The sequence below is a fragment of the Zingiber officinale genome, chromosome 1B (genome assembly GCF_018446385.1).
Source record: "Zingiber officinale cultivar Zhangliang chromosome 1B, Zo_v1.1, whole genome shotgun sequence".
Lineage (NCBI taxonomy): Eukaryota > Viridiplantae > Streptophyta > Magnoliopsida > Zingiberales > Zingiberaceae > Zingiber > Zingiber officinale.
In genome coordinates this window covers 59,524,207-59,550,571 of record NC_055986.1, presented here as the reverse complement: position 1 = coordinate 59,550,571, position 26,365 = coordinate 59,524,207, and the positions used below count along the sequence as shown (strand labels likewise).

The following is a 26,365-nucleotide window of genomic DNA, read 5'->3' as shown; positions in this document are numbered from 1 at the left end:
CCTAATAAATTATCTAAGTTTATAAAAATGTTTTCGAAAAATTCTTCTCATTTAGAAATTAAAAATGAAAAATTAAGAAAGGAAAATGAAAAATTAAAATTAATTTTAGCAACATCTTATCGATTAGAAGATTTCGATAAATTAAAAATTGAAATTTGATAGAACAAATAGAACATTTAAAGAATTATGCATGTTCAAATTTTACTACTTTCAGAAATTATCAAGGACTTAATTGGTATTTTAGATATAATAAGGACTAAATTAGAAAATTATCATCAAAATATATTCTGAAAAAATTTCTAATTAATCCAGTATGTAGAACCTATATTAGGTTTCAAAATCATACTTAAATTAAATTTTTTTTCTTATTCTTAATTTGATTTAATATTATTTTTACTTAAATTACATAAATAAATTGGGTATTAAAATAAATTTGATCTTAATTTTTCGGAGGAAGAAGATTTCATTACTTCTCTATAGAAAATATTTCAAAATTTTTTGGCAATTGAATTATTTATTATAATTTTTTTAACAAATATTATATTTATTAATTTAAAAGTATTTCGTAAAGTTACTTTTATAAACTTTATTTTTCTATAAAAATATATCATGTTCTCTATTTAAGAAAATATTTTTGGATTTTTTTAAAGTTATTAAATTTTTGTGAATTTTTTTATAAAAATACTAATTTTTAATATTCAAAATTCTCAAAAGTTTAATTTTTGAAAATTTATTTTTTCTACAAAATACTTGCTCTATTACTTTTTTAGAAAATTTTTAAAAAATTTTCAAGTATAAAAACTATTTTTAAGCTTTTTTTTTTAAGAAACTACATCTTTATGTAGAAAATAATTTATTACTAACTCAATTATTTTCAATTTTTCATGTAAATTTTATCATAGCTTTGAATATTTTTGTTTAATTGTTATAAAATTTTTCAGAATTTTTAAAGAATTAAAACTAATTTTAAAATTAATTTTTCAAAAACTACTTTATAAATCATAAAAGTTCATAATTTTTTTTTTCTGATTCTCAGTAAATTTTTTCAATAGATATTATTTCAGATTTCTTTCAAAGTTATCTTCCAAAATTTTTCCTATTTTTAATGTGATCAAGGGGGAGAATTAAGATTAAGTTTAGGGGAGGGTATTTTTTATGTTATTACAAACTATATACCTGTTATTTTAATGTTATTTGTTTTGCTTTATCCTAACTTAACTTGGGTTGCTCACATCAAAAAGGGAGAGATTGTAAGTACCTTGTAGTAGTATAGATGTGATCAACCAAGTCAAGTTAGGTCTTATAGTCTGTTGATGTCTTGTGTCTAAGTGTGTAAGAATTTAGGTGCACAGAAAGTTGAGCGAAAGACACAACTAGAGAGAAGGATGGCACGGAAGGGAGTCGACGGATTCAGTGAGTCCGAGAGACGAGGTGCTGCAGAAGAGTATGTTGGCGGATGAGAAGGAAGTGCGCTGCATTTCCGAGGGACGAGAAGTCAGGGTAGAAGACTGCTCAAGAAAACTGAAAAATGAATTCGGGTGAGCCATATTCTAAATGACCAAAATCACTCAAGCGAGCAGAGCCAAAGAGAAAACTTGGATAGAAAGTTAACTTTGAGTTAACTCTGGTATGAACAGAGCTACTCCGGGCTCTCGGACCAATTTGGTGCCATCTAGGGCGCTTCAACCTCTTTGGCGCTGTGGATCACATCTGCAAGGGTCCGAGCGCCCGAAGCAGGATAAAATTTTATCTCACACCCATTGTGTAGCCATTTGCCTAACGATAAGATTTACCATGCTGGCAGTGCCCAGAGAGGGTCTGAGCGCCCAGACTGTGCCACATCAGCAAATGGTCGTTTTTGGCCAATGGGCTATAAAAGAGTCCTAGTCTTCTCCTTTTCAAACAATACACTCTGTACTTCGAATTATATTCTATTCTTCACTTCCAAGCTTCATTTTCATGTACGAGACTTCTTCGCCTTCGACGTTTTGTTCGAGAAAGAGATTTTTCTTACTGAGCCAACTTTCCTTAGAGTAGTAATCCTCTGATTGACAACCAAGTAAAACCAAGTGTGTAATTGTGTTAAAGTCTGATTGTTTGAGAAAGGTACTATTGTTTTATTGTGCAAGGCAATTCCCCTCTTGTCGACCAAAAGGGACCAATACGAGATGCCTCAAATACAATTCATTTGAGACTTGTTTATGCATTTAACCCTACAAAAATCTAAAAAATACAGTGTAACTTGCAAAACAGAGTTAGCATAATATAAAATAGCATTATTAATTAGATCATGTCTTACCAAGACCAAGATCTAGTCATAGTCTCAACTTAGACATTCAAAATAGCTTAAAGTTGGACCAATGACTACAATCCCACTAGGACTCGTCCTTACTGGATCACTCTCCTCCAGTGACTTACCAATCACAGACATCCTTGATATAAGTTTTTTGACCTACCAAGACTTTCTACTGGGCTTCATGTCAGCTATCAACCTAGCTGAACTTTAGTCTGGTATTTTGATCTTCTAAATCCATCATATATATCTTGCATACTTGGTAAACAGATTAAATAAACATAACATCTAACTTTAATACATTTGTCATTCATCAAAACATATGTTTAACTATTGATACTAACTACATCAACAATAACAAAGGCAATAATGTAGTGAACAATCAATATTAGCATGTAACTAAGCAATACATGACTTGAGAGTACAATGTGTCTCTTAACTTAAACATGTATCTCTCTCCCACTTAACTTAAACGTATATCTCTCTCCTTCTTTGTCATATATAAATTGACTAAAGAAATATGATGTGTAAAAAATTGATCAAACATATATTTAGGAGTATGAGTCGATTGAAGATCATGTTCTAGTGGACTATATGTTGATACAGGGTGTACCAGAATCGAACATGAAATTTGATGTTATCAAAGGTTCAAGTTAAGTCTTATTGTGATCTAACAAGTTAACTAAGTGTGTAGGATGTTTACTCGAACGAAAAAGTCTTAGTAGATCGTGGAATCCAAGTAGAAGCCTAAGTGGGTCAAGAGGGTCCAACGCTTGGTAGGGAAGCTCGATAGGTCTGAAGGACCGAAGATTGAGAGGAAGTTCTGGTGAGCCGATCTGATGCTAAGTAGCAAAGTACAAACAGGTCTGAAGGACCAATGTTTGACAAGTAGGTTGATAAGTAACTGGAGAGGAGCAACAGTAAGGTCGAGATCCAGGAAGAACAAACCCTAGATTGCTGATACAACTAAAGAAACCAAAAATATTTCCAAGTTGAGATCAAGATAGTTCTACTGTCAATTACTACTCATGCATCTTATATTATTGTCCTAACTTACATTTCTACTATCAATTACTATTTGTACATCTTATATTACTCTCCTAACTTTATTTTGCATGAATATCTTGTTTAATATTGTCTTGCAGGAACTGACCTAATCAGTTGACCAAACCAAGTATAGGTGGCATAGATCAAATTGATCAAAAGCAAAGTCGAAAGCCAGTTTAATCGATCGACCGAATCCAGGGATCAGTCAATTGAACATTAAATGCAATTAAACGCTCATTAATAGAGAATCTAGGCGAACAAGAAAACTGCACTGATCGGTCAAGCAATCAAGGGGATCAGTCGATCAAACATTAATTGCTCATAATTGTGCGAAGATCAGATCTCGCTAAAGAAGTAAAGCAATTCAGTCGAGTGATAGGAGATTCAGTCGACCGAACGTATCAGTCAACTGAATGATTTATCAATTGACCAATAAAGGCTTATATAAGAAGAGCTCGAGGTTCGAGGCAAGATATCAATTTTCATGTCAACGATGTGCAAAGCTCCTATTCGTTCTGCTATTCTGTACTTCATCTTCACAAGCAAGCTGCTCTATCCAAAAGTGTCAACCGAGCTTTATCTTCTACCTAGTGTCAGTATAACTTTAGTTAAAGCTTGTATTGTTTTCATTTTCAAAAGATAGTAGTATGTTAATCTTACATTCTTCATATTGTACGAATTGTTTCTTTCCAAAGGATTTCGGAAAGAAGGGTTATGGAGGATTATGTTGGAATGTATACTAAAAACTTAGCTTTTTGTATAAATATTTATTTAGAAATAAGAATCACATTGGTCAAATGTCTACATTTATGCTAAGTGTAGTGGTCCATTTAATTTATATTGTAGATAACATGGTGTAAGGAGGCACACAGAAGATCATGTTATCAGATCCTTATAAATTATAAATAGTAGCTCACAACCAAGATGGAATGGACAAACTATTGGAGTGGTTGTAGTATAATTTGATATTAGTTTATCTAGACTATAAAATTACGCTAGTACACTATGAGTGTATTGAGCAGGATCATTTGAGATAGTTTTTTTTTATACTGACTATATAAGAGAACAAAATCTCTGTTATAATGGAAGTGTGTGCTCTTAATCATGATATAATAACAAGCACGTATATTTAATATTTATTTCTTTAATTTATCAAAGGGTGTGATTTAGCTCGTTAAATCAATAGATTCGATAAGTTGGAAAATGATATTATTTATATGGTGTGTTGTTGATTATAAAATGAAATTGTGTCCTAGTAATCTAGGTTGATGATGTCCCCTTGGGGAGCTCATAAGGATTGTCATGTAAACCCTACAGGTGGACCTAGTCTAGCATGACAATGAAGTTGAGTGGCACTACTCTTGGAGCTAGATATTAATTGAGTTGTCAGTAACTCATTTAATTAGTGGGCATTCAATATCTTAAACACAGGGAGATTAATACACTCATATTAAGAAGGAGCTCATAATATAATTTGGGATTGATGCGGTAGTTCAATAATAACTCTTTAGTCGTATGAGTTATTATTGATGAACTTGAGTTGGGTGTTCCGGGCGAACACAGGAAACTCAAGCTCATCGGGAGACCAAAACCAACTTCTCCTCTCGGTCCTTGTTGTAACCTCTATAAAACCTTGTATCCACTAAGTCCACTTCTTATCCAAGTAATGGGTTGGACACAACCTTGCTTGGAGCAAGGGGTGTTGGGTTTTTCGGGCCGCAAAAACCGCTTTTTACGTTGCAGAAATCCCGAAATTCCCATGCCACGGATCCATGCGAAGAAATAAAATTTCATATACATGTTTTCTAAGCCTAGATCTACTTTAGATCTACAAGATAAAGAGGTTACCCTTGATGCGAAGCCCTTCGCGTAATCCCGCTCGTCCAAGGTTCGCCGGATCTCGAGAGTATCAAAGTAGATACTCCTCTATGTGTATCCACACAAGCAAGAGATGGAGAAAACCACACAAAAGGTGTGCTAGCACTTTTGATGGTCAAGGCAAGGAGGAAGAGAGGGAGAGAAGATAGAGCTTGAGGAAGAAGATGGAGGTTACTCACCAAATGAAAAACTCCCAATTGAATTAAGTGGCCGACCACATTGAAAACAAGACTTTTAAACCTCCATGGGATACCAAGAGTCACAACTCTTGGTCTTCCTCATGAGGTGGCACACACATGTGCTAGCCTTGAAGATGTGGCACATCATTATTAGCCCACTTAATGTCAACTCACCAATGAGGTGGCAAATGGTCAAGTCAAACTTGACCCTTCATCTTCCTCTCAAGTCAAGTCAAACTTGACCACTTCTCTCCCATGGTTGATCTAATCTAACCATTGGTTCAAGTCAATTTTAATTTAATGAATCTCTATTCATTGAATTAAATTGATTAAATGAGTCTAAGTCCAAATTAGACTCACTTAACACATGAACCAAATTGAGTCCAACTCAATTAGCTCAATTTGGATTACTCTTAATCCAATTTGGTTCATCACATGAACCTAATCCTTTAGGTTCATCAAATGAACCTAATATCCATCTAATTTCCCTTTGTGTGTGACCCTATAGGTTCTTATAACGTTGGCAATGCTACAAAACTCATTTAGAAGCATAAGTAATGAGCGGTATCTAGCAACACATCATTACTACCCAAGTTATAAGAATATTGAGATCCAACATCACCTTGTGACTACTAATTGTGACTCTTCACAATATATGACAAGTGTCCTTCTATCCTTGACATCTAGATTGATCAATGTGAGGCATAGACCATGTCATCCTCTAATCAATCTAAATCTTGAACTCCAAGTAGACTCACTCAATCAAATGAGCTCAACATCTCATATTGACTCATTTGGGCATGGCCATGCACTTAGTGGTCTCACTCTATCAAGAATATCGATGTCTCTCCCGTCATATAGGAGGGATATATCTCATCTACATCACTCACATCCCTCCGCATAATTTGTTACATACCCAGTAATCGTCTTTATAGTCCACCCAGTTATGGGTGACGTTTGCCGAAGCCAAAGTAGTAACTCCCTATGTAGGGAACCATGGTGACTTCAGGTCCAATGACTAGTAGTCATACTAATAGCCACATGAAAAAGTATATGACACTCATATAACGATCCATGATACTTTCTCATAGCGGGTCATTCAGTATACATTCTCCAATGCATACCCATGTGTCAACTTGATATCTCCATATCCATGACTTGTGAGATCAAGTCATCGAGTTGACCTACATGCTAGTCTCATCGCATTAACATTGTCCCTGAATGTTAATACTTGACTAGGAATGATTAAGAGTAGTGTTCCCTATATCATCTCACTATCGATTCAACCAATCGATTGATATAGGTAAGAACCTTCTACTCAAGGACGCTATTATACTAAGTTATTTGGCACCAATACAAGTAAGTATAATAACCAAAAATAAATACCTTTATTTATATACAAGAATATGATACAACGAGTTCATAAAAAAATCATCAAATGATTGGCTCTAGGGCTCTAACTAACAAGGGGGTCGGCGCCAAGTATAGCCTTGGAGCCCAAGTAGTGGTCGGCCAAATCATGCTTGGTGTCCAAGCATGGGAACGACCACATAAGATTAAAGGATATTTTAATTTTTGTTAAAATTTTTCCTTTTATAGTCATTCATGAAAGAGATTTAAAAGAAAATTTTTATTTTTAAAATTATATTTTATAGTTATCCTCATGGTTTTAAAAAGAGAGTTTTAGATTTTAAAATATTTCCTTTTATAGCTATCTACAAAAGATTAAAGAAAGATTTTAATTTTATTAAAATTTTTCCTTATCTTTAATTGTCTATAATGTTTAAAAGAAATATTTTAATTTTTGATAAAACTTTCCTTTTATGTAACCATGATTTAAAAAGAGAAGTTTTAATTAATCTTTCCTTTTTTTGTAGTTGTCTACATGTTTTAAAAGAGATAGATTAATTTTTAAAACTTTCCTTTATTGTCATGTACAATAGGAAATTTAAAAAAAGAGATTTTAATTGTTATTAAAATTTCCTATTTGAGAGGGAGGTAATTAATAAGGAATTTTTAATTATGTTTAAAACTTTCTCTTTTGTAAACATCATGGTTTAAAAGGAAGCTTTAATTTTTGTTGTATAAATTTTTCCTTTTTAGTATACCATGATGTGGCCGGCCATAAGAAGATTAAAAGAAAGTTTTAGTTAAACTTTCCTTTTTTACCAAAACCAAGGATTAAAAAAAAAAGAGAGGGTGCCTCATGGATAGACAACCTATTCTTATTCCCTCTCTATTTCCTTGGTGGTTGGCCATGCTCCTTTCCTTTCTTCTTTCTTGTGGTCGGCGGCACCACCTTCATCTTGTCACCTCTTTTGCTTCCTTAGGACCGGCGGCATCAAGGGTTGCTATATCTTTGTGGCCGGTTTCTTGGAGAGGAAAAAGAAGAAGAGGAGAAGCACTTGGTGGCCAGTTGCTTGAAGGAGAAGAAGAATAAGAAAATTTCCTATTTTAGCATCCCTTGATGGCTCAAGAGTCTTGGAGAAGAAGAAGTGGTCCCGGTGGAATTCATCTTGGTAGATCGTCGCCCACACAACGTCCAAGAAGAGGTAAGGAATATAATAGAAGATCAAGAGGTCTTTAGCTACAAAGAAAGGTATAACTAGTTGTCTTATTCCACATCATACTAGTTTTCTTTGTATGTATCTTGAAATACCAAACACATGAGGCTATCAGTTTTAGGCAATCGATTTTATATTTCGATTTTGTGTTTCTTTTGTTTTTCGATCTTGTGATGCGATTGTTCTTAGTGATTAAACCTATAATTACTATAAGGAGATTAAATATTGAATTTCGTTGAAAGACTTTGTTTAGGAAGTGGTGGATGATCCCATACCCGAGAAGGCCTAGTGCCTCGCCATGTTTAACCTGGAAGCCGATCTTTGAAATAAATATTTAATCAACTTTGTAACATGGGTGGATTTGGATTAATAATGTTAAGCATCGTTTACGATCCAAGTCTAAACCTCTAAAAACATATAAGTTGAACTTGGAATCAATAATGTTAAGTTCTTTTTACGGTTCCAAGTTTAATTTCTAAAGAACACAATAGGTTGTTAGGAAAGGCTCGGGACTTGTACAAAATTTTTTTATGAGAGAACCAGTACGATATTCCGAGTAGCAACCAACAATTGGTATCAAAGCTAGGACTTTGCCTCTATGTGTTTGGTTTTCAGTTTAATTATCCACATGTCATATATATTTTAGGCAGTATAATAGTAGGATGTGCAAATAGATTAACTCTGTGGTTGTAGGCTCCAACTATTATGGCCTATTGTGATTTGTGTGATTGGACCCTCAGACATGTCGAGGGCATTTTATGTGTGTGCATTATTGTACTTATTGAATACAACAGAAGTTGTATTAGTTTTAGGATTTTATATTTTGTTCGATCTAGATTATATGTACATTCCTTCGTGGAAATAGGATCGATAAATGTAAAATTTTATTTTTGTCACGGATCGTATCTTTGCGAGGCGTGGGACTATTTGAGGACTAGAGGCATAGCAAAAAAAGAAGCAAGATAGATGCGACAACTAGACCCGATGACGGTGACTAAAGATGGCAGCAGCTAGGGTTGATGGCACACGGAGGACAGCTATGGATAAAGGTCATAATAGTTGTAAAATTATTTTTCTTATTTATTATCTTTTATGTTGTGTGTCCTTGTGTTTGTGTGCTTGTATGCATGTTAAAATTCCTCATTCTAAATAACTAAGTGGGAGAGGAATTTAATTAAATTTCACGGTCTTCATTACTGGTTTGTAAGTGATGCATTCAAAATTGCGCATTGGCTCTGAGTGCCTTCCTCCACATCGGATGAGTTTGTTTGCAGATCACTAGATCAAACTTTCTTAATGGATGATTATAAGAAATTATTTAGGATGTATGTGATCTTCTCCAACTGAAGGGGCACAATTCTATTTAGTGGACTTAGTATTAAGTAATGGTATACACTTTGGCACATTTAATAGTATCCTCCCCATCGGAGTCACTGCTATTATTTGTGTGCCCGAAGAAAAAACCAACTATTAATTTGTCAAAAAACTAGGTAAAATCCCCTCTTACAAATGTTTGAATTTGTATACATCTACACTATCATGCATACAAAATTCATGGAGTTTGAGGTAATTTTATTTGTTATAAAGTTATGATGACAAAATAAAATTAATGGGTAAAACCTCCTCTTACAAATGATTGAATTTGTATACATCCACACTATCATGGCATACAAAATTCATGGTGTTTGAGGTAATTTAAGGTTGACAAGATAATTAATGGGTAAGACCCTCCTCTTACAAATGTTTGAATTTGTATACGTCCACACTAACGTGGCATACAAAATTCACGGTGTTTGAGGTGTTGGTGAATTTAAATGATTTTATTTTGAGGAATCATTATTATTTTAAATTCTAAAATTTTGATCAAAGATAGACCAACTATTAATTTTATTTGTCATAAAGATAGGTTGACAAGACAATAAAATTAATGGATAAAATCTCCTCCTACAAATGTTTGAATTTGTGTACGTCCACACTAACGTGGCATACAAAATTCATAGGTATTTTGAGATGTTGGTCTTGATCAAATATTTTTGTGATTCTTAGAATTTCAAATGTTTTTCAATCCCCTAGATGTTAGAGAATACACTTACTAGTCCCAATTATAATGATTGGAAACAAAACTTGGATGCTAAGGTAGACTGTCCTCTCATAAATGAGAACAATAATGGTGTATTTTATTCATTAGTTATTGAAACATATTTAGTGGTGTTATCTACTGATACATTGTGTGTAGATACAGGAGTCACTGATCATGTCTGCAATTCATTGAAGGGGTTTCAGAAAATCCGACAATTATATGAAGGGGAAAACACCGTCTACATAGGCACTACTACAAAAGTAGCAGCTGTTGCAGTGGGAGATGTTTATCCTTTGATAGGAATAAAACATTGATTGTCTTTACGTACCAAGTTTTAGAAAAAACTTGATTTCAGTTTCTAAAACTATTTAAGGATGGATACTCTGTCTCTTTTGATGACAAAGTTGTTATCAAGTAAAATAGGAAAGTTATCTGTTCTGGTACGCAATACTCTTACAATACAATAAATGAAAATTAATAACATATCTTCTAATTTTAATAAGAGAAAGAAACCTTCGGAAATGAATCAAACATATCTTTGGCATCTAAGGCCAGGTCATATTAACTTGAGTAGGATTCAAAGGTTAATAACTGATGGAATTTTGGGTTCATTGATGGTGGAAAACTTTCCAACCTGCAAGTCTTGCTTGGAAGGAAAAATGACCGAGAGACCTTTTAACTCTAAGGGGCATAGAGCTAAAGATGTATTGGAATTAGTTCATTCTGATTTGTGTGGACCTATGACTATCCAGGAAAGAGGTGGATTCGAATATTTCATATCTCTTCTAGATGACTATACGAGATACGGGTACATTTACTTGATGCGCCGCAAGTCTGGGTGCTTTGATGAGTTCAAAGAGTACAAGACTGATGTGGAGAAATATCATGGTAAAAGTATCAAGACACTATGGTGTGATTGTAGTGGTGAGTACCTTTTACGAGAGTTTAGGAGTTACTTATTAGAAGTCGGAAATCAATCTCAACTGTCCGCACCTGGTACACCCCAATAGAATGGTGTGGCAGAACGAAGGTATATGACTCTTATAGAAATGGTTAGATCAATGATGAGTTATTCAGAATTACCAAATTCATTTTGGGGATATATTCTGGAAACGGCAATGAACATAGTACCTTCTAAAGTCAGAACTCTCTACTCCCATAGAATTGTAGAATGGGCGTAAGCCTAGTCTGAAGCATATTCGGATTTGGGGTAGTCCAACACATGTGCTGAAGGGAGACACTAATAAGTTGGACAGGAGTTCACTTATTTATGGGTTATCCTAGAGAAACGAAAGGAGGTTTATAGTCATAAAAATCAGAAGGTCATTGTTAGCACCAATGCCCGATTTTTAGAAGAGGACTATATAATGAACCACAAGTCTATGAGAAAAATTATTCTTAATAAAATTAGAGAAGACACGTCTAAACTAGTACCAACTGTACAAGATGAGATACCACAAGAAACTGCAACACGTGTCATAAATGATGCACAATTATAAACAGTGTTACGTCGTAATGGGAGGGTTGTTCGACAACCTGGTAGATTCATGTTTTTGGGATAGTCTTGGACTTGATCCCTGGTGAACATGAACCTGATTCCTGCATATTGGCCTATTTATGATATTGCATATTGGCAAAGTACAATGAACTCTGAAATAGAATCCATGTATTCTAATAAAATCTGGGAGCTTGTAGAACCGCCAAATAGTGTAAAAGTCATTGGGTGAAAATAGGTCTACAATAGAAAAAGAGGGACAGACGGGAAGGTGAAAACTTTCAAAGCAAGGCTTGTTGAAAAAGGGTATCCATTATGAGGAAACCTTTTCACCGATAGTCATGGTTAAGTCTATCCAAATTCTTTTATCTATTGCTGCTCATATGGATTATGAGATTTAGCAAATGGATGTCAAGACAGCTTTCCTTAATGGAAGTCTTGAAGAAACATCCATATGAAGCAACGAGAGAGGTTTATTGCAAAGGGCAAAGAGCATCTTGTGTGTAAGCTCAATCGGTCTATTTATGGACTGAAGCAAGCTTCAAGATCTTGGAATATCCGACTTAATGAAGTAATCCAGTCTTATGGATTTATTCAGTGACCGGATGAGTTTTGTGTATACAAGAAGTGTGACGAAAACGTGATGGTATTTCTTGTACTATATGTAGATGACATTTTGATAGTTGGCAACAATATCAAAGTGCTGTCAAAAGTAAGGGTATGGTTGTCCAAGCAATTTGATATGAAGGACTTGGGAGAATGCGGACATATTCTTGGGATCAAAGTAATAAGGGATTGCAAGAAAAGAATATTGTGCTTATCCCAAGCTTCATATATCGAAATTATCCTAGCTCGTTTTAGCATGTAAGACTCCAAAAAGGTTTTCTACCTTTTGGGCATATAGTAGTTTTATCTAAAGAGATGTCTCCTAAGACATCAAAAGAGATAGAGGAAATGAAGGCAATTCCTTATGTTATAGGAAGCCTAATCTATGCGATGCTATGTACGAGACTGGATGTCTATTTTACCGTGGGCATGGTTAACATATATCAAAGTAACCCAAGACAAGGACATTGGATTGTCGTAAATCATATATTAAAGTACATGTAACACTCGAAAATTCTCAAAATAAATTTTAGAAATATTCTATTATTTTTCTGGAATTTTAGAATATTTTTATGGAATTTTTGGAGTAGCAGAAGTAGCAAAATTAAATAAAAACGTAAAATAGCCTAAGCGGTAATTGAACCTGAGACCTATTAGACCCTACGATTTATAGATGACTTTAGTAACCAAGGGGCCCCAGCAGGGGTGTGCTAAAAGAAGAGGAGAGAAATTATATTTATGATCGAGTTGGGTTGTATTAATCACTTAATATAAATAGGGAATTTAAGTGGGAGATTATTATTTCGGATCGACAACTCCTCCTCACCCTCAAACCCTCACCGCCGAACCTCTCTCTTCTTCACCCTCTCGGCGCATAAGCCCAAGAAAACCTAGGATTCCATCTCTAGGGTCGTAGGAGCACCGTCCGGCGATAACTCCGATACGAGGACGCTCCTCTCCGCGAGAATAACGTGTAGACGTAAGAAGGTCGCCGAAGAGATCTTCTTCTCCGGAAACCTAGCGATCGGAATTGTAAGAAACTTAGCGCAGAAAGTAAGTAACCCCTCACCTGTAGTATAAGTAGCTAATCGTATTCTTTTATGTTCTTAGTTCGCATTTATGTTCTTAGTGCAGCCACATGCAGAGATAGAGCACACCAGGTGCTCGATAAAATGACTAGTACAGTTATATGCTACAGTAGCCATTTTAATAACTCAGTTAAATGCCATAAATACATTTTAAATAGCATACATAGTCTTGCTTTAGTTTATATGGGACTACGATCCAATGGGTGTGCCCCCATAGTCGCCTCTAGGTTCAGATAACCTAGCTCTAGGTTCAGATAACCTAGTAAGAGCAAGATAAGATAAATCAGTTTATGAACGGTATTTTACTTTTATCAGTGGCACTGCACTGGACTCTCAGTTGTCCTTGGGTTGGGCTCCCATAGTCGTCCCTAGGTTTAGATAACCTAGTAAACCCTACTGGATTCGAGACTAGCTACCTCGGGTCTAATTAGGGATGCGCGCATAGTAAGTACAGTTGTCGGGCCCATTAGCAGCATGATTATTATTTTTATCTATTATGAAAGTAGTTTTCAAAGCTTCACAACTCAGTTAGGTGAATACAGTTCAGCTTCAGCATTAACCTAACATAAGTTTTAGCTTAGCTTATGTATCAGTTTAGTTTCTTTGATAATACAACAATTAGTTTTATGTTCAGTATTTGATTGTCATGACTTACATGTCCAGATGCCATGTTTTTTTTAGCATTTCCAGTATGATCATCAGCATGTATTTCAAATAGCATCTTTTAAAAGCATGATTTCATCGAATGCATGTTTTGTGAGGTAGATGGTTCTTACTAAGCTCCCAAGCTTATAGTTTCCTTTTCCTTATACTGCAGATAAAGGTAAAGGGAGGATGGATTAGCGGAGGCTGGAGGGTAATGCGATAAGATGTGTGTGAGAAGGAATTTGGAATAATGATTTTTGGGAACTAGCAAATTTAAAAACTTAGTACTTCCTTATGTTGTTGCTTTTCTGCACTTTTAGGATGCTAAATATCATGAATTGTGAAACTATGTATTATGTCATGCTTAGACTGCTAATTGTCTTAATATTAGTTAGCAAGGTATGAGTAATAACATGACTAGTAGTATTATTTTATGTCACGCCCCAGAGGAGTCCCTGTCCGAGAAAATTTCGGCAGCATCTCCCCTGTACGGCGAACAATCAAAAATTTTCTACAAGCACTAAATACTCAGCCACATGCGGCTGGAATCATAACAATAATAAAAATCAATCACCACGCAGTTTATATATATATTCAGCCTCTGGCTGACACAACCACGCAGTAATAATACTCTGACTCAAAAACCACCCTACTCAACTACACTCGTAAAGCTCAAAACCGACGAACTCACCTCTTCTGCCATCCAGGCAGACATGTAGTAGAATAAAAACCAAATCCAAATCCATCAGTATAATAAAATCTATATCATGTCCATAAGCAAATAAATCCAGAACATAACGAGTTCAAACAGTCTAGAACAAAAAGAAACCAAAGAAAACCAAACATATCCTGGAGGTCTGCAGGACCAGCACTACGTGCAGTGAGGACTAGCGACTGGAACTCCCTCCTGACAGCATCAACCTGAAAATAACAACAATGGAGGCGGGGTGAGTCCAACACTCAGCAGGTACAATTGATATGCAAAGTAAAGAAATAACACCTAGCACTAATCATGCGTACAGTCTCCTGATAAAGATAAAGGTAACTACAAACCGAAGAAGACAGGAGAGAAATCTGTACTAACCAGGACCCGGTAAAAGGACAAACAGTCCGAAAGGTATAGAAGACCTGTATGCATGTCAATCAAGGTATCCAAGCAATGTGCAGCATATAAGTGCAACAAACACAAACACAAACAATAAATGCATCATGCATATGATGCCAATGTCATGGTCACCCCTGACGCCAGTCAGCCGACTCACAACAACAGTGGGACCGAGTGGGTAGGGCTGTGACAACCGTGCACTCAGCAACACTACTCCTGATGAGTGATCGAGTGGACGGGATGCTGTCGGAGTACATACGTACTCCTACCCCAAATCATAAATGGGGGAGCGCAATGCTCTCAACTCCCGGTACGCTATGACGGGGAGGAATCTCTAACGTGCTACACGCTGCGTCACACTACCCCTGAGTGGATCAACGGAGCACCGGAAGAGTCAAACTGACGTTCTACCACGCTGTATCCTGCTACGCATCACAACGGAGCACCGAACAGTGATGAAACTGGCAATGTGCTCGACAATAATGGAGCAATCTATCGCACAGCATGCGATCATGCAAATGGTGCATGTCACTAAGCATGGTAATATACTAATCCAACCTCTGGACATATCATAATGTGCACAAAAGCGAATGAATCATATCAAGATATACTGATCAATAAGGTATCAAACCTAGGTCCTGAACATGTGAAACGTGGTTATATCACTACCCATGAGCATGATAGATCAGGTACAAGACCAATACGAGATGCAATCAAACAATCAATCAAACAGGTAACATGTATTGGGCAGTGATTAACCGAAATAAATAGGAAACATAATTAATGCAACATATTATTTTCATTACTAAGCATATCAAAGACAAATAGTCAAAAGTACCCGCCTCCGAAAATAGAAAGGTCCGATCTGACTCCGAGATACTCGTCTCGCGTCAAAGTCCTGTGTTAAATCGCACAGTTTAGCTAATTCAATTTTAAACAAATAGCTAAACTAATTCCTAATCCACTGACCAGTTAGGGTTAGTTACATTAACCCCAATTACACCGTTATACAACTTATAAACCTAAATCAATAATTATTGCTAACACAACTAGCAATAATCTAACACAAAGATCGAAACCATAAACCTTACCTCAAATCAACCGCTGCTAGACCAAGCTGCTGCCGGAAAACAAAACTCTACTGCTAGCAAAGATTAATTGCTGCTGTAAATCAAAGGGTCGCTGCCAACAAACCTAATGATCAAATAATTATCAATTAATTATGTGTCAATTTATCCTTCACTCACATAAATATTAAATCACCAAATTCCTTACCCTAATACTGCTGGATCAAGGTTTGTGGCTGAAGTTACTGCCGGATCCAGTGATTGCAGCAAGGTGGGGGTCAAAATCTCCACTCAAATACTCCTAACCACATTGGCAGGTTACTCTCTGGTGAAGAGTGTCACTGATTGGAAACCGTAGCCTACTCCAGTGAGTGGGGAAATCGGCCGGAAACTACGGCAGAAGATGCCGCGGCAGTGGCACTGTGCAAAGGCTAGGGCTTCGGCAGCAGAGGAATTAAGGCCTCGGCGGCGGATGTTGCGGCGCCGATTAAAGCAGGGAGAGGAGAAGAGAAGAAATCCTCGGCGTCGACTGTGGTGGCGGCACCGGCGCTAGGGCATGGAAGGGAAAGGCGTCGGGCGGCAGTGAGGAGAGGCGCCGGCGAGTAGGGCAAGATGCGGCGGCGGCGGCCGACGCTAGGGCACAGAGAGCCCTTGTGGCCGACGCTCGGCGTCGGCTGGGGCGGCAGAGGAGAGGAGGAGAAGGAGAACCGCCAGATGGCCGGCGGTTAGGGCAAATTCGGCTCGGCGAAAGGGAGAAGAAGAGAGGAGAGAATGAGGGCTCGGGCACGGGCACAGTAACGAGGAAGAAAGAAATATATAAATGAGGAAAAAGAAAAGAAATAAGGAATTTATAAAGAAAAAATTCCTCGTTAAAATGGGGTAGCCTAAACAGGTTTTTTCCGGGCCCCGTTTTTATCCCCGTTAACTCGTCCGTACGAGCTCCGAAAAATTTCCGAAAAATTTCCAAAATTTCCGGAAAATTCCCTTAATCATATTCGCCTATTTCCGGTATTTTACATTCTCCCCCACTTATAAAAATTTGGTCCCCAAATTTCGTTATCTACCATCAGCAAGTACTAACAATAGACAGGAAGTATAAATGCTGAACGGTAAACTGAATCACATACCTCAAGTGAAAAGATGGGGATATCGAGCTCGGATCGTATCCTCAAGCTCCCAAGTAGCCTCCTCGTCTGAATGATGCTGCCATCCGACTTTAACCAGTCGGATAGTCTTGTTCCGCAACTGACGCTCTTTCCGGTCGATAATCCGTACCGGAACCTCCTCATAAGTAATGTCAGGCTGAACTGGAACTGGAATATCTGCCAGCACATGTGTCGGGTCAGGTACGTATCTCCTCAGCATAGATACGTGAAATACATCATGGACGCCTGACAGGGACGGTGGTAGTGCCAATCGGTAAGCTACTGCTCCGATCCTCTCCAAGATCTCGAAAGGACCAATATACCGCGGAGCTAGCTTACCTCTGAGGCCAAATCTCTTCACCCCTTTCGTGGGTGAAACTCATAGAAACACATGGTCACCAACAGAAAACTCTAGTGGTCTGCGTCTCCGATCAGTAGTAACTCTTCCAGCGATCCTGCGCCTCGCCATCCTCCGTCGATAGTACGGACAACAATCTTGAACTCTAGAGGTCCCAACAATCATCTTAAAATCTAAGGTTTTAAAGTAAGGTATAACGACGCCTCAAACGGTGCCATCTGGATAGCCGAATGGAAGCTGTTGTTGTAGGCAAACTCTACCAACGGCAGATGGTCCTCCCAACTGCCTCCGAAATCCATAACACATGACCTCAGCAGGTCCTCTAAAGTCTGAATGGTCCGCTCTGACTGTCCATCTGTCTGTGGATGAAAAGCTGTACTGAAACGGAGCTGTGTGCCCAAGGCCTGCTGCAGACTCTGCCAGAAACGAGACGTAAACCGTGGATCTCTATCCGAAATAATACTCAACGGAACACCATGTAGTCTGATAATCTCTCGACAATACAAATCTGCTAATCGATCCAGGGGATCAGTCCTCCGAATCGCTAAAAAGTGCGCGGATTTGGTTAATCGATCAACGATTACCCAAATCGCGTCATGGCCTCGTCGTGTCCTCGGCAACCCTACCACAAAGTCCATGGTAATGTGATCCCACTTCCACTCAGGAATAGGAATCCGCTGAAGTAATCCTGCAGGTCTCTGGTGTTCAGCCTTCACCTGCTGACAGACAAGACATCTAGCTACGAAATCCGCGATGTCTTTCTTCATGCCGTTCCACCAATAGGAACGCCTCAAGTCTCGATACATACGGGTCCCGCCTGGATGGATCGCAAATCGAGAACGGTGTGCCTCCTGAAGTAGCTCCTGTAAGACCGGATGAGACTGAGGTACGCATAATCTGCCTCGGAAGAATATAATACCCTCCTCGTCTCGTGTAAACTCGGTCTGCTGCCCGGAAGCTATCTGACTGCCAATGCTGATCATCGGCCTGTGCCTCTCGGATCCTCGTCCTGATCGACGACTGAGCAACCATGGTAACCAGAATACCCTGCTCTGTCGGTCCCTGCTCCTCAAGATCTAACTCCGAGAAACTCTGAATCAAGTCCGTGACTGAAGTCCGGTGGCAAGCTAAAGTCCCTCTGGACTTCCTGCTGAGCGCATCTGCAACCACATTAGCTTTCCCCGGGTGGTAGCTAATGGTACAATCGTAGTCCTTCAGGAACTCCATCCATCTCCTCTGTCGGAGATTAAGCTCCTTCTGAGTGAAAATGTATTTGAGACTCTTATGATCAGTGAGAATCTCAAATGTGATACCGTATAAATGATGACGCCAAAGCTTCAAAGCAAAGATGATGGCAGCTAACTCCAAGTCATGAACTGGGTAGTTCTTCTCATGCTCCTTCAGCTGACGCGAAGCATAAGAGACTACTCTGCCGTGCTGCATCAGAACAGCGCCCAAACCCTGTAGAGACGCGTCGGTGTAGAGTACAAATCCATCCTCTCCAGAAGGTAAAACCAAAACTGGAGCCGACACTAATCTCTGCTTCAGCTCCTGGAAGCTGGTCTCGCAATCCTCGGACCATACGAACTTCACGCCTTTCCGGGTAAGACGTGTCAGTGGCATAGCAATACGCGAGAAGCCCTCGACAAAACGTCGATAATATCCGGCCAATCCTAGAAAACTGCGAATCTCCTGAACTGACTTCGGCTGCTCCCAACCGGTGACAGCCTCGATCTTCTGAGGATCAACTGAAATACCTCTGCTAGAAACCACGTGTCCAAGAAAACCAACTGAAGATAACCAGAATGCACACTTGCTGAACTTCGCGTACAGCTGATGCCGTCTAAGAATCTCCAAGACTGTGCGAAGATGCTGTGCCGAGAGTAGACCAATATGTCATCAATGAAAACGATAACAAACTGATCCAGATACTCCAGAAAAATACGGTTCATCAAGTCCATAAACACCGCTGGAGCATTGGTAAGCCCAAATGGCATTACCAAAAACTCATAATGACCGTATCTGGTACGGAAAGCTGTCTTCTGGATATCAGAATCTCTGACTCTCAGCTGATGATATCCGGATCGCAGATCAATCTTAGAATACACTGATGTACCTCTGAGCTGATCAAACAAATCCTCAATCCGTGGTAATGGATATTTATTTCTGACGGTCACTGCATTCAGCTGCCTGTAGTCAATACATAACCTCATGGTACCATCCTTTTTCTTGACAAACAGAACTGGAGAACCCCATGGTGAAACACTAGGGCGAATAAATCCCCTGTCTAAAAGCTCCTGGAGTTGAACCTTCAGCTCGTTCAACTCTTTTGGTGCCATACGATACGGAGCTTTCGATGTCGGCGCGGTTCCCGGAATCAGCTCAATAGCGAACTCCACTGGCCTTCTGGGAGGCAAACCTGGCAGCTCCTCTGGAAATACATCTGGGTATTCCCGGACAACAGGAACGTCGGAGAGCTGCGAACTACTACTGTCCTCAGTACTGATCAACGATAACAGAAAACCATGACAACCGCGCCTGAATCGCCGAAATAATCGAGATGTCGTCGTCTCTGATGCCAGTGAAACTCCACGAGGGTTGGTTCGGAGGCCGGAAGGTGACCACCCTCGTCTGGCAATCAACGGTAGCATGATATACTGACAGCCAATCCATGCCAAGAATGATATCAAACTCGACCATCTCCAATACTAGAAGATCTACCGTAAGTATCATGTTGCCAAAGTCTAACGGGCAACCTCTGATCTCCTGGGTGACGTCTAAAGTATCACCGGACGGTAGGGAGACGGTCAACCGCTGCAGTCTAACAGTAGGTAATCTACCAATCTCCCGCATAAAGGTACGGGATATAAAAGAATGCGAACTACCAGTATCAATCAAAATATCAGCAGTAAATGCATAAATAGAAATCGTACCGCGGAAAACGGATCCGTCGGCCCGCTGAGCATCCTCTCTGGTAATCGCATGAACACGACCAGTCTCTGGCGGAGGAGGAGGTGGTAACACTGCCAGCGGCTGCTGCGGCTGGGCAGAAGCCTGCCACTGAGGCGCTGCTGGACTATGTGCCAGATAAGACTGAGAGGATGGTGACTGATACTGTGCAGCTGGCTGGGACTGAGTCTGATACTGCCCCTGAGTCGGATAATAAGGTCCTGGAGCAAAACTCTGGGGTGCTACAGAAGCACTGGAGTACTCCTGTCCAAGCATGCCAAATGCTGCTGCTGCTGCTGACGCTGTGAGGGTGTGAATCTCCGCCCTCCTCGTCGAGACACTGACTGACTAGACTGTCCCCTCTGCTCTGACCCTCCTGAAGCCGTGTGCTGAGCCTTCAGCTGACAATCTCGGCTCTGGTGCCCAGGCAGTTTGCAATAAAAGCAAACTGACTGTTCCAGAGTGCAGGCTGAAGTGATGTGATCTCTGGAACCACATCGGAAACACTGTATATCGCTGGTGGATTGTTTCCGATCCTGCCGAGGAGACCGGAAACGTCCTGAGGAAGACTGTCCTGACTTCTGAGGCCTACGAGAAACCCCAGAAGAACTCTGACCTGATCGTCTGCGACTACTCTGATGCTGTCCTGTCGCCTGTGTCTGCTGGACCTGCCCTGATGTCTGACCCGTATGCTTTCTTTTCCTGTCCGGATATGCTGTCTGCCGAGCTAACTCTATCATCAAAGCTCGATTCAATGCATCAGAGTAAGATGTAATCCCTAATCCGGCAAGCTGTACATGCAGATAACCATCCAATCCCTGTATAATCTGCATCATGCGAGTTCTGTCCTCCGCAACTAACTTTGGACAAAACTGAGCCAACCGGAGGAATTCAGTATTATACTCGGTCACTGAGCGATTATTCTGCCTCAGACTCATAAAATCCTGTCGGTGAGCCATCTGATAAGACAATGGAAAGAAGCGGCTCTCAAAAGCCTCTCTGAACCTGGTCCACGTGACATTGTGCTCACCAATAATAGAACGCTGTGTAACCCACCAGGTATTAGCTTCATCCCGTAAATGATAGGCAGCCAGCTCTGCTTTCTCCCACTCGGAGCAAGCCATATAGAAGAAAGTCTGCTCCATAGTCTCTATCCATGACAGAGCCATACTCGGATCGAGATCTCCGCGAAAAAGAGTGAAACGAGTCTTCATCGACTCGGCCAGTGCTAGAATCCTAGCTCGTGCAGCGACAATATCAGTGATCTGTGTCGGGACGGCTGCAGGAACTGGCGGAAACACTGGAGCTGATACTACAGGTGGTACCGCGGAATAGACCGGAGGAGGAACTCCCGATGCTGCTGTATATACCGGAGCATAAGCCGTCGGTGGTACTGCCTGGGGAACAAAAGTGGTGGCAACTGGAGGTACGGTAGAAAAAGGTACCGGATGTGGAGCAGCTGCTGCTACTGTAGGCACTGGGGGTACAGGTGCCACTGGTATAGGATACACAGTAGATCCAAGTGGTGGTGGCACTGAATACGCCGTAGGCTGCGCTGGAGCAGATGTCGGGTACACCAATGGTACTCCTGATGGTACTGTAAACAGGGTAGGCGTGGATACCGTCGGTGTGGCCAAAATAGGTATCTCTACAGGAGCTATCGGGATTTGAGAGCCCGATGCTCCCGCTGCATCCTGAGTCTGTCCCTGACTGACAGGCTCACTAACAGTGGGCATCTCTGGCATATCCAGAGATCCCGTGGTCCTCGCACGTGGTCGTCCAGCACCACGTCTCGCAGCAATACGAGTAGATCGTCTCATATCTGTTAAATTAAATTACAGATATCAATACCAATATAACAACCATAAAATAACAACATACCTATTTGCTGTCTGGAGATGTTCCGTCGCTGTCCAGTCCCCAATTTGACCTCAAAATTCCGAACGTACATATCGCCGGAAATCCAAATAAATCCGAAACAGAAATCCGAAACATAACCATATCGAAAATCCGATAATGCCCAGTTTGACTCGCAAACCTGGCTAACCCAAAAATCCTGAATACCAACAACCGGTATCCGATAAATCTCCAGAAAACCAAAAGCAAGTATCATAACCCGCTCTGATACCAAATAAATTGGTATCAGATAAATCCCGAAAATCCTAATACGAAATAAAAGATCGTAAAACTGGGCTCTGATACCACTAAATTGTCACGCCCCAGAGGAGTCCCTGTCCGAGAAAATTTCGGTAGCATCTCCCCTGTACGGCGAACAATCAAAAATTTTCTACAAGCACTAAATACTCAGCCACATGCGGCTGGAATCATAACAATAATAAAAATCAATCACCACGCAGTTTATATATATATTCAGCCTCTGGCTGACACAACCACGCAGTAATAATACTCTGACTCAAAAACCACCCTACTCAACTACACTCGTAAAGCTCAAAACCGACGAACTCACCTCTTCTGCCATCCAGGCAGGCATGTAGTAGAATAAAAACCAAATCCAAATTCATCAGTATAATAAAATCTATATCATGTCCATAAGCAAATAAATCCAGAACATAACGAGTTCAAACAGTCTAGAACAAAAAGAAACCAAAGAAAACCAAACATATCCTGGAGGTCTGCAGGACCAGCACTACGTGCAGTGAGGACTAGCGACTGGAACTCCCTCCGGACAGCATCAACCTGAAAATAACAACAATGGAGGCGGGGTGAGTCCAACACTCAGCAGGTACAATTGATATGCAAAGTAAAGAAATAACACCTAGCACTAATCATGCGTACAGTCTCCTGATAAAGATAAAGGTAACTACAAACCGAAGAAGACAGGAGAGAAATCTGTACTAACCAGGACCCGGTAAAAGGACAAACAATCCAAAAGGTATAGAAGACCTGTATGCATGTCAATCAAGGTATCCAAGCAATGTGCAGCATATAAGTGCAACAAACACAAACACAAACAATAAATGCATCATGCATATGATGCCAATGTCATGACGCCAGTCAGTCAACTCACAACAAAAGTGGGACCAAGTGGGTAGGGTGACAGCGGCACTCGAACACTACTCCGATGGTGATCGAGTGGACGGGATCTTGTCGAGTACATACGCACTCTACCCCAAATCATAAATGGGGGCGCGCAATGCTCTCACTGGACGCTATGACGGGAGGAATCTCTAACGTGCTACAGCTGCGTCACACTACCCACAGGTGGATCGGCACCTAGGAAGAGTCAAGACGTGCTACCACTGTATCTCGCTACCCATGGCGTCTGCGGACAACGAGCGGTGATGAAACGGCAATGTGCTCGACAATAATGGAGCAATCTATCGCACAGCATGCGATCATGCAAATGGTGCATGTCACTAAGCATGGTAATATACTAATCCAACCTCTGGACATATCATAATGTGCACCAAAGCGAATGAATCATATCAAGATATACTGATCAATAAGGTATCAAACCTAGGTCCTGAACATGTGAAACGTGGTTATATCACTACCCATGAGCATGATAGATCAGGTACAAGACCAATACGAGATGCAATCAAACAATCAATCAAACAGGTAACATGTATTGGGCAGTGATTAACCGAAATAAATAGGAAACACAATTAATGCAACATATTATTTTCATTACTAAGCATATCAAAGACAAATAGTCAAAAGTACCCGCCTCCGAAAATAGAAAGGTCCGATCTGACTCCGAGATACTCGTCTCGCGTCAAAGTCCTGTGTTAAATCGCACAGTTTAGCTAATTCAATTTTAAACAAATAGCTAAACTAATTCCTAATCCACTGACCAGTTAGGGTTAGTTACATTAACCCCAATTACACCGTTATACAACTTATAAACCTAAATCAATAATTATTGCTAACACAACTAGCAATAATCTAACACAAAGATCGAAACCATAAACCTTACCTCAAATCAACCGCTGCTAGACCAAGCTGCTGCCGGAAAACAAAACTCTACTGCTAGCAAAGATTAATTGCTGCTGTAAATCAAAGGGTCGCTGCCAACAAACCTAATGATCAAATAATTATCAATTAATTATGTGTCAATTTATCCTTCACTCACATAAATATTAAATCACCAAATTCCTTACCCTAATACTGCTGGATCAAGGTTTGTGGCTGAAGTTACTGCCGGATCCAGTGATTGCAGCAAGGTGGGGGTCAAAATCTCCACTCAAATACTCCTAACCACATTGGCAGGTTACTCTCTGGTGAAGAGTGTCACTGATTGGAAACCGTAGCCTACTCCAGTGAGTGGGGAAATCGGCCGGAAACTACGGCAGAAGATGCCGCGGCAGTGGCACTGTGCAAAGGCTAGGGCTTCGGCAGCAGAGGAATTAAGGCCTCGGCGGCGGATGTTGCGGCGCCGATTAAAGCAGGGAGAGGAGAAGAGAAGAAATCCTCGGCGTCGACTGTGGTGGCGGCACCGGCGCTAGGGCATGGAAGGGGAAGGCGTCGTGCGTCAGTGAGGAGAGGCGCCGGCGAGTAGGCGACGCTCGGCGTCGGCTGGGGCGGCAGAGGAGAGGAGGAGAAGGAGAACCGCCAGATGGCCGGCGGTTAGGGCAAATTCGGCTCGGCGAAAGGGAGAAGAAGAGAGGAGAGAATGAGGGCTCGGGCACGGGCACAGTAACGAGGAAGAAAGAAAAATATAAATGAGGAAAAAGAAAAGAAATAAGGAATTTATAAAGAAAAAAATTCCTCGTTAAAATGGGGTAGCCTAAACAGGTTTTTTCCGGGCCCCGTTTTTATCCCCGTTAACTCGTCCGTACGAGCTCCGAAAAATTCCCGAAAAATTTCCAAAAATTCCGGAAAATTCCCTTAATCATATTCGCCTATTTTCGGTATTTTACATTTTATGTTTTAGTTGAATTCTGAAAGTTCTGAATGAGTTCGTGAGGGATTTCAGTGAAATCAGGAACCCAATCGATCAGCCGATCGATTGGGAGGTAATTCCCCGCGAACAGAGAGTCGATCAGCTGATAGATTGAGAAGTCCTCGATCGATCAGTCGATCGATTGAAACGCGACTTCTGGACTGGCCAGAGTATGAAAAGGTGAAATGCGCCTCCTTCTGCCTGGCAGGAGACGCACGTATGTGGTGGGAGAGGATTAAAGTGAAGCCCCCAGTGAACCAGATGACATGGGCCGACTTCGAGAGAGAATTCTTTGAGGAGTTCTTTCACATGCGGGTCACAAACCGTCACTACGACGAGTTCACTGAATTTCGTCAGGGCAACCTTTCAGTTGAGGAGGCCGTGAAGAAATTCAACAGATTAGCTCGTCTATGCCCCGAACAAGTCAGCACTGAAAGAGAACGAGTCCGGTTGATGCTCAAAATGCTAAGGCCGGAAATAGCACTAAACGTGGCCAGCAGCGTTCAAAGGCCGCAAACTACTGAAGAACTGGTAAGTAGTGCTCTGATCACCGAGCATTACCAGAACAACATCAAGCAGCAAAAGCAAGCCTTCTCAGAGTCCAAAGGCCAAGGAGGCTCAGGTATTCAGAAACACCAGGGCCACAGCTCTAACTGGAAAGGGAACTCCAGTAACAAACGCAAACTAGGGAGTTACCCAAAAGGAGGACCAGCTAGTAAACAGCCTAGCTATCCCAAGTGTTCTACTTGTGGGAAATTCCACCCCAGAGTTTGTCGCAAGGGCACACGAGGATGCTTCGAATGTGGCCAGGAAGGGCATATGGCTAAGCAATGCCCGAACAAGATAAGTTTTCCCCCACCGCAGTCGATTCAGTACGGAGACAAACCAACCTGCTTTAGATGGTCCACACATCAGCCAGGGCAGACTAGAAGCCCCCTCAGCCACGACGAACATGAGAATCTA

General features: G+C 40.3%; 2 long non-coding RNA genes across 2 annotated transcripts; both read right to left on the bottom strand.

The window, feature by feature from the left end:
* Positions 1–15,830: 15,830 nt before the first annotated feature.
* On the bottom strand, positions 15,831–16,854 carry LOC121968456. Its single transcript, XR_006108182.1, has 3 exons — positions 16,256–16,854; positions 16,072–16,162; positions 15,831–15,878 (listed from the first exon to the last, which is right to left on the bottom strand). It is a non-coding gene; the product is annotated as an uncharacterized LOC121968456 (long non-coding RNA).
* Positions 16,855–24,195: 7,341 nt separating this feature from the next.
* LOC121968378 lies at positions 24,196–24,954 on the bottom strand. The gene is made up of 3 exons (XR_006108133.1): positions 24,621–24,954; positions 24,437–24,527; positions 24,196–24,243 (listed from the first exon to the last, which is right to left on the bottom strand). It is a non-coding gene; the product is annotated as an uncharacterized LOC121968378 (long non-coding RNA).
* Positions 24,955–26,365: the final 1,411 nt, after the last annotated feature.